This window comes from Caretta caretta, chromosome 9 (assembly GCF_965140235.1).
Source record: "Caretta caretta isolate rCarCar2 chromosome 9, rCarCar1.hap1, whole genome shotgun sequence".
In the NCBI taxonomy this organism is placed as follows: Eukaryota; Metazoa; Chordata; order Testudines; family Cheloniidae; genus Caretta; species Caretta caretta.
In genome coordinates, this window is record NC_134214.1 from 18,728,392 (window position 1) to 18,737,094 (window position 8,703).

Genomic DNA, 8,703 nt, shown 5'->3' on the forward strand with positions numbered 1-8,703 from the left:
TGATAATATAGAGAATTCTCCTGCATGTTATCCCTCTTATTTTCCTGCCACAAAAATAAAGGACAAACCTTAAATCTAACAGAACTGTAATGTAAAATTTAAGAACTGTCATTTTTATTTTGGCTGACTTCTCTGTAGAAATTCTAAGATGTGAAACAAATCAAAGCCTGGAATGGATGAAGTACACAGCATTCAGAAGATTCCCTTTATGTCTATTGCAGCCACTGAAGCAAAAATGCATCCTAATTCCTTTCAGTTGCTTTTACTGTAATACAATTTCTGAGCTACCTTAGGTATGTATGGTGCGATATGCAGTGTAACCCTGAGACGGTCATCAGAGCTTCAGGAATTGTAACCTGAATGGAGAAATGGTGACTCTTTATAGAAAGAAGTGTTACTTTTTAGTTTATTTTTTTAACTTCAGCAAAGACAATTGCCAAAAGAGAAAATAACTAACTTTATTTAAAATTATTTACCCCCTCCCTCCCAGAAGCGCTCTAATGGGAGTAAAATGCATTTGGGTGTGTGTTTGGAACAGGAAGTAATAGTAGCCAAACAATTCTGAGTCATGCCAGGATGTTTTATACTATGGGTAGCATGATTGTTCTTACCCAGTAATCCACTTTTGGAGTCAGTATATCTAACACCGGTTACTAGATAACAGCTACCCTGTTATCAGGGCCGGCTCTAGGTTTTTTGTCACCCCAGGCAAAAAAATTGTTGCTCCAAGAGTGCAACTGCCCAAGCAAAACAACACCAACAAAAAAGCTGGAATGCTGCCCCTGGAATTGTGCCGCTCCGAGCACGTGCTTGCTTGGCTGGTGCCTAGAGCCGATCCTGCCTGTTATCCAGTCATATTTACTATTAGATTTTTTTTTAAACAACTGGGGGAAGAACTTTGTGGGGTGGGGAAGAAGGATTCGGAATTATCCCAACAAAAATGATGCTGGTAAAACTGGCACAGCTGAGTCATAGACTCAGAAAAATGAGATCCTGAAAAGATCTCGTTCCTTTCCCTGCAGATGCAGAATAGATCCTAACACTGCATTATTGAGACTCAAATGGTGGACTTTCTGCCACTTAGGTTAGATACATTTTCCCCAATACTCAACCCATTTGTATACCTTTAGGTATTATCTCAGGTATTAAGATACAGTAGAAACTTGATTATCCAAATATCTTGGAAGACGCTTGAAACATCAGGAATCCAGAGTTTCATGGACTGGGGAAGTTGTTGGGTCAATGGAGTATTTAGCCACATAAAAATCAACCCAGGTATGACTTCATGCATTGAAATCTCTTTGCATGCAAAGACTTCTCTTCCTTGTCCTATATCTGGCACTGGGGAACCCAGCCAGTACAGCAACTTCCCTTTATTTTCCCCCACCCTGGCTAACCCAAGCTACAGCTCTCAGATGACGTATCTGATCTTGGGATAACCGCTTCAGTTAACTGGAATCCAGACAGTTGGGGTTCTACAGGATCAAAAAGCATCTTTGTTTTTTTAAAATCCTTTATATTATAACAAAGTCTTCAGTTTTAACAATATCAATGCTTGAAAAGGCACCTTACTGGCCATCTAGATTGCAAGTAGCAGTGTGGGAGGATGCCCGCCCCTATAGGGCTGCCATGCCCCTCTCACACATGTGTGTTGGGAGTGTGCTGGTTAGGGCAGTGAGTGGGTAGAGCACAGCTTGCCAGCAGCCTAGGGGGAGTGGGCTGTACCTGACAGAGTACTTTCTCCTGCAGAGTGGGGCGGGGGACCTAGGGAGGTGACTGTTAGTCACCATTTGCCTTCTGATTAGTTCCAGTGCAACAACAGACTATCCCTGGCTTGGAGTTCAGAACAAACCTCTAACTGATCCCTCCCGGAGTAAAATCATCCCTGTACAATAAGTCAATATTTCAGTTTCATTACGAAAATCTTCCCAATTTTTGATTTCACTTGAGCCAAGGAGAAAAGAGTTTTTATCTGGACAATAAGTTGGCTTGTTAAATAAAAATAGGCCATCTGTTCTGTGCCTCATTTCCTTCCTTTTGGTGTTTTCCTTCCTTTTGTCTGCTTAACAGTTACCATGGCAATAGAAAAAAAAATAACAAGGCACTAATAAATCCGTTGGTAGCTAAACTGAAGACCAAGAAGCAAAGGCAGTTTTATGAATTCCAGGGCTCTTGGCTCATCTTATTTTATCCTCTCTGCTTGTCGCACTTTTCCCCAACCTGTTCCCTCCCTCATCCTCTGTGTGGTTTAGGGTATTTCTACACTGCAAACACTGGGAAAGATTGCAGCTCGAGTAGAGATACACAACCTAGTTAGATTAAAATTAGCTTGGGTACTAGAGCTGTGAAACTGTACATTGCACACTTCTGTGTGAGCTGTACAAGCCCACCAGGAACCCTAGAACATTACTTTCAGGGGTAGCCCATGCTGAAATGCATGCTACTGTGGCTTCATAGCTCCGGTTCCTGAGCAAGCTCAGGTACGTCTGCTCAAGCTGCAGTCATACCATGTAATTGCAGTCTAGACGTATCCTTGGAGGCATTAAAAATGAAATGGTAGCAATGTTCACTGGTCCTCCCACAGGAAGCCTGTCCATTCTTACAAGAAACAGCTCATCTGAAAGGAGCAGTAGGGTAAGGTGCTAAAAGGACCTTACATATAGGCCATTAACCACCAGCCCCATTGAAGTTAATTGACCTGATTCTGATTTTAGACCGGTGCAACTCTGACTTCAGTGGAGTTACTCTGGATTTAAACCGGTGTCAGGTCAGACCTCCTTGCTGGATTAGGGCTACTCATGTGAATAAAGATTTGCAGGACTGAGACCAAAATTTTGTTTCAGTTCTTGAGGCACTGAAACCTCTTCCCCCTAGCCCTAGTGTGTATATATAATTCATCCATCCACGTTAGTACCATTGGGACCACTATAGTGATCAACATCTGAAGTATAGATCTGTGATCCTGAGGCTCAGAGTTCAAGTTAGACACAGCTAAGCACTCAAAATTCAGCAGTTTACCCTAAGCCAATTGGAAGATCCAAGCCTTTTGGGTAGATACGGTTGGGCAGGAAACTTTACAAGAATAGTTTATCACATGGAATTAATCACTACTTCTGCTTTTGTCTTGGAAAGATCCCAGAATTGGAAAGTGAGGCAAAGGCAACAGTTATGGAAGACTCAGGTCTTTTAGTTTTTGTGGTAGGTTTGGGGGTGTTTTATTTTATCTGTTCTGGATAGCCTATCTGCAAAGTTAGCCATTATTCTGTGTATGTTTCTGCCTCTTCCCTCCTGCTGCCCAGCTCCCTCAGCTCTTTCCTTTCCAGCTCTTCTTTTTTTCCTCTCCTTTGAACTCAGCAACACTGTCTTCAAAAGAGAAAAGTGATGGCAAGTACTGCTGGACTCAGATCATGTTCCTCATTTGCAGTTCTGCTCACAGTGTGAAATTAACTACTGTTAAGTCTGTGAGCTTAGTCAGTTTCACTGTACATTCAGTCCCCCTAGGGAAAGCACAGCTCTTTGGGGCTTAAACAAAATAACAAGAAATATCCTACACCTGAGTGGTATGTGTGGTGTTTTTGTTTGTTTGGTTTTTTTTTTCCCCAGGGTAAATTGGGCACTTTGTGCATCACAAAACCCTTGTGGCCAGACTGAAGGGTGCTTGTCCATAACTGTATAAGCAGCAATTAAACACTTTAACCATAAGAGCACTAAATTCTTTGAATAATTAAGCTATTGTGTGTGGCAAAATTTCATTTTCTACACAGGACTTATTACAGTGCATGACTGAGATTTCTTTCCCCAAGAGTAAGATACAGAATCATACCAAAGTGTGTTACTGATCATTTGTAGTACAGTAGGGCCTAGGGGCCTATTGTCTAGGTACTGTAATGGCAGACAACAGGGTAGAAGGAGAACCAGAAGCACTGAGAAGTGAAGTAATGGGACTACTCACTGTACCTAAAACTAAACATGCACCTAAAGCTTTGTGGGATGTAGGTCTAGAAAAGAGTGTGTTGCCGAGTGGATAGACCTAGATACCCATCTCGAGTCCCAGTGTAGAATTTTCATGGCATGAAAACCCATGATTATACAGGCTCACTGTTTGGATGTGAGTGCTTATAAGGGCTAATTAGATTGTGACTAGCCTTGGTGTGAAGGAGTGCATAAAGAATCTATGGGTGCTGGCAACAGACACTATTAATCCTCTATCCAACTCAACCCACGCACTAAATAGGGAGCCAGGATTAGAAACCTACTCTCTCTCCTCTCCAAAACCACAGGTTTTTACTACTTCAGCTAATCATAGTAGCAGAACTCATATTTTCTGTGGGCAAGCTGCAAGAGGGCAACATCTTTATTATTTTAATAGAATTACTATTACAGTAGCACTGAAAGGTCTCCACCAAGATCAGGGCTCCATTGTGTGAGCCACTATACAAAACAATAGCAAGACTCTATCCTGAATAATTTCTAGCCTAAAAACTCAAGCTAGACCATTCCCATTTTACAAATGAGGAACTGTGGGACAGAGGATTGCCCAGGGTCACATGCAGGCAATGGCAGGACCAATCTCCTGAATCTCACTCCAGTGACTTAACCACAAGACCATACTTCTTAATGTCTGTATACACACACAATCGCTACACTACAGGGGAAGAATGCAAGGAGCAGTCTCCTAACATTTCTGTGTCCATGTATATGGGCCAGCAATCATTTTTGATCCTTAATCCTTTTGGCCACAAGAACTGGTGGTCCGGCACAGACTGTACTGTTAGTCTCTAAAGAGCGAGGGTGAAGGTAGAGCTTCTCTTCCTGCCACTCCTGTACACAGGGAGTGACTTAAAGCTCCAATCTTGCACTAAGGCAGTAAATTATTTAATACCTAATTTCCCTGTACCTGTCCAATGCATCTCTACTCTAACTAAACTGCATGAAACAATATTTCAGAAGGTGGCTTGTTGTATTAACACTCATCTTTGGCAAGCAATTTTGTATGAAATGGCTTTTGGAGGAGCTGTATCACCCTGACCACTTGTGGCCATTTAAGCTCCTATGGCACTTTTCACAAAAGCAGGGCTACTAGATGTTTTGTACAGCATGGTTAAGACAATAACCAAAGTGTTAATTCCTTCTGCATTATGGATTCAATGGGAGCTGCTGTTGACTTCAGTGATCATAGGATCAAGTGCTGAAGGTGAGTGCATGAGCGATATGAAGCTATAAATGCCTAAATTCAGCTGTAAACAAGCTTCATCTTTGAAGTTCTGCACAGAATTCTGCTTAGAGAGAATGTGAGACAATGAGTGCATTTTCTGGTATATATTGATTGGGAAACTCCTTTGTTTGCTCTGTAAACTACTCAGATATATGTTGCATCACACCACTGAACAAAAGGCACTGTGCGCCTTGTATTTAATACACAGCAACTTCCTAAGGAAATCAGGGTGTGGGATGTTTGATTCTTCCATATGCAACCTACATCTAGGGGAGAGAAGTCTAGGCTTGTGCTAGTTGTGATTTGCTTGTCAGTTCTGTGTTACAGAACTCCTCTGTCTGACTTAAGCACAGATTATGAATTCATATCCTTGCAAGAGACTACATCTGGGTTTTCTATAGGAACCTTCTAAATGATAAAGGGTGGAAATTCTAATAGCACTCACTCCCCTTTTTTTCTTCATCTTAGGAATTCAGTACCAATCTTTACCATAAGACCTTTTTCTTTCTCTGTCTCTCAGCACTTTCAATTTTTTTTTACTGAATAGCACCCCAAATATATAAAAACATGAACTGTTACAGCACAGCAGTTACAGTGCATCCTAGCTAGCCTAACATCACCAACTACAGATGTAGTGTTTTCCTTTAAAATGAAGACTCTCACAGAGCCATATATTATTTAAACCTCACAGAATAAGTACAGGGATTGGGACATGGACCTAAGATCTTTTGCCCATGTCAGCTCACCTTGGGGATTATATTGGCAACTGGATAAAACATTCTGTTGTACCTCATTACCAATTGTTTCAGCATGCACAATATTGAGCACATACACAATTTCAAATAAAGACAATTATTGTAGCTGTTAGGCTCATACAGCGTCTTTGGTTCAATGATTGATACAACTCACAAAGAGACTTAGCCTCCCGTCTATAATTTCTCCTTTCTGATGTTCTTCCTAATCTCAGTCCCACTGATTTTGGTAAAATTACAGGAAACTGTATGGAGAGCCAATCCACAGATTCAGTCTAGATTATCCTGGCAGCTCTGTCTCCTCCTTGCAGTGCTCACAGTGGCTGCCAGTTTTGTACCCCTGGGCCCTGATAGAATTACTACTGATTCGTCAGGAGCCTCCAGCTTCTAACTAAGTCTGTATGTATATACAGGAAAGTCTGCCCTTAATGAAAACTTCCACATTGGCTTCAAAACAGCTTCTCAATGGGGTTAATCGCTTCCTGTACTACTCAGAGTATGCTGAAATAGTTTGTAGTCACTCAAGCTTCCATACTGTCGCCTTGTCTGGGAATGCTTCCACATCAACTTAGAGCAAGTAGAAACCGCAACTGTAATTACCTCAATAAGGCTTTTGGCTGAACAGAAAAAAGAAAAGGGGTGTGGGGTGGAGAGAAAAGGGGATTACACATACACAGCAATAGGTTCCTGTTTTAGGGCTACATTTTACAATTACATTCTGCTTACAAAAACTTATAACATGCAGCTGAAATAGAAGACTATTGTCCTTTTCCAGGGTTAAACTTCTGTCTGCTGCTGCGCATTCTTAAAACGTTACTTCTGGAATGAAATGCAGCAGCATTTTGGTGGCAGACAAAATTGTACGTGTTTGTATGTCAGTTTGCAGAGTTCTCTGCGTTGAAAAGTGATATTTAAATGTAAGATTTTTATTTTTTTTTTATTCATACAAGAACCAGGCTAAAGTTCTGACAAATTCTAAAGCAAATGGAATCGAACTTTATGGAAGCTAGAGAAAATTCTTAGGATGACAAAGACAAATTTGTTTAATAAAACTGAAAATTACACAAGCAAATCCTATAAACATCAAGTGAATGTAGGCCATAGTTTAAACTGGTGAAAATTAGGCCACAACTGTGGCTATTATGCGTATATACTCTCTAACAGTGGTGGGCACGTGGCCTGTCAGGGTAATCCACTGGTAGGCTGCCAGACCATTGTGTGTGTGTTTTGTTTGTTTGTTTGTTTGTGTTTTGTTTTAAACACCTTTGCACAGCTACCTGCAGCTCCTAGTGGCTGCAGTTTGCTGTTTCCGGCCAATGGGAGCTGTGGGAGGTAGCGCGGGCCTGGCTGCCACTTCCCGCAGCTCCCATTGTCTGGGAACGGTGAACCACTGCCACTGGAAGCTGCGGGCAGCCGTGCAAGTGTAAACAAATGGTCTGGCGGCCCGCCAGTGAATTACCCTGACGGGCAGCAGGTTGCCCGCTACTGCTCTACAGAAACGACATGCTTTCTGAGTGTAAGCTGTACTGTTCCAGTATAATAGTAAAAAAAGAAACAGGAAAAAAATACTTGTAGGTGATCCCTTCAGTTGGGTAAAATGGACAAGCTTCTGAGAATTTTACTTCTCATCAGGCCTTTGAAAAGGAAGGAAGAAAATCAGCTCAATGGGATGCAAACAAAACGAAAGCGGAGCAAAGGCCTAAAAGGATGCAGGGAATTTGCTAATGTGGTCATGTCCCATTTTATGAGCTTCTCTTGCATGTTTAAAAGGCAAGTAAGCCACAATATACTTGGAAGACTGAAACCAGGAGTGATTCTTACGTTTTTTATTATTATTCCTCAGTCTTCATTAAAAGCAAATTATTTTGCGATCAATACCAGCTTTTGTTTTAATGCAAGTAACGTTTAGCACGTGTCTTGTAGATCATCTGAAGAATTCCCATGAGTTTTCTAGCAAATGTCAGCTCACTTCTGAATTGAGCGCAGCACTGCCTTCCTTTTGCTTTGCTACAATTTGTCATGCTTCATACTTGGCTAAATCTGTCAATTTTCATTGTCCTCACAGACAACAGCTGTCAGTGTGTCGTTTATGTCTTCAAAACTCAGGGTGGCAGCATTATCAAAGTTACAGGATTTAAAAAGCAACCTGAGAACCTGGGTGGCTTAGATCTGTGTGACTTCTTGCTGTATCTTGGTTGGAAATAACGCCTCCAATTCCTTTAATTGCTCTAGAAAGGGAGAACAGCTGCAAGCAGCAAACTGACCAACAGGTCTGCTGAAGTTATTGGGTACATCTAAACTAGAAATGCTATTGTGCAACAGCTGTAGCCCTGCAACTGTGCTGCTGTAGTGTAGACATTCACTCCAGCAATGGGAGGAATTCTTCTCTCCCTGTGGTAAAGCCACTTCTCCGAGAGGCGGTAGGTAGGTCAACAAACTTCCATTGACCTAATGGTGTCTACACTGGGGCTTAGGTTGGCTTAATTACACCACATAAGGCATGAAACTTCACTGACCTGAGCGATGTACTTAAGCTGACCTAACTTTGTAGTTTAGACCAGCCCACCATTATGTACTGACTGCTTTGAAGGGCTCTAATTGGTAGAGCTAAAAATTAGGTAAAGGGAAGTGTATATCAAATAAAACTAGGGTGCAGGCCAGATAAGAGAATTTTCTCCCTCACTGGTTGAAGCAGGTGACGTTTCTTTCTTTTTTTATTGCAACTTGCAATAAAAA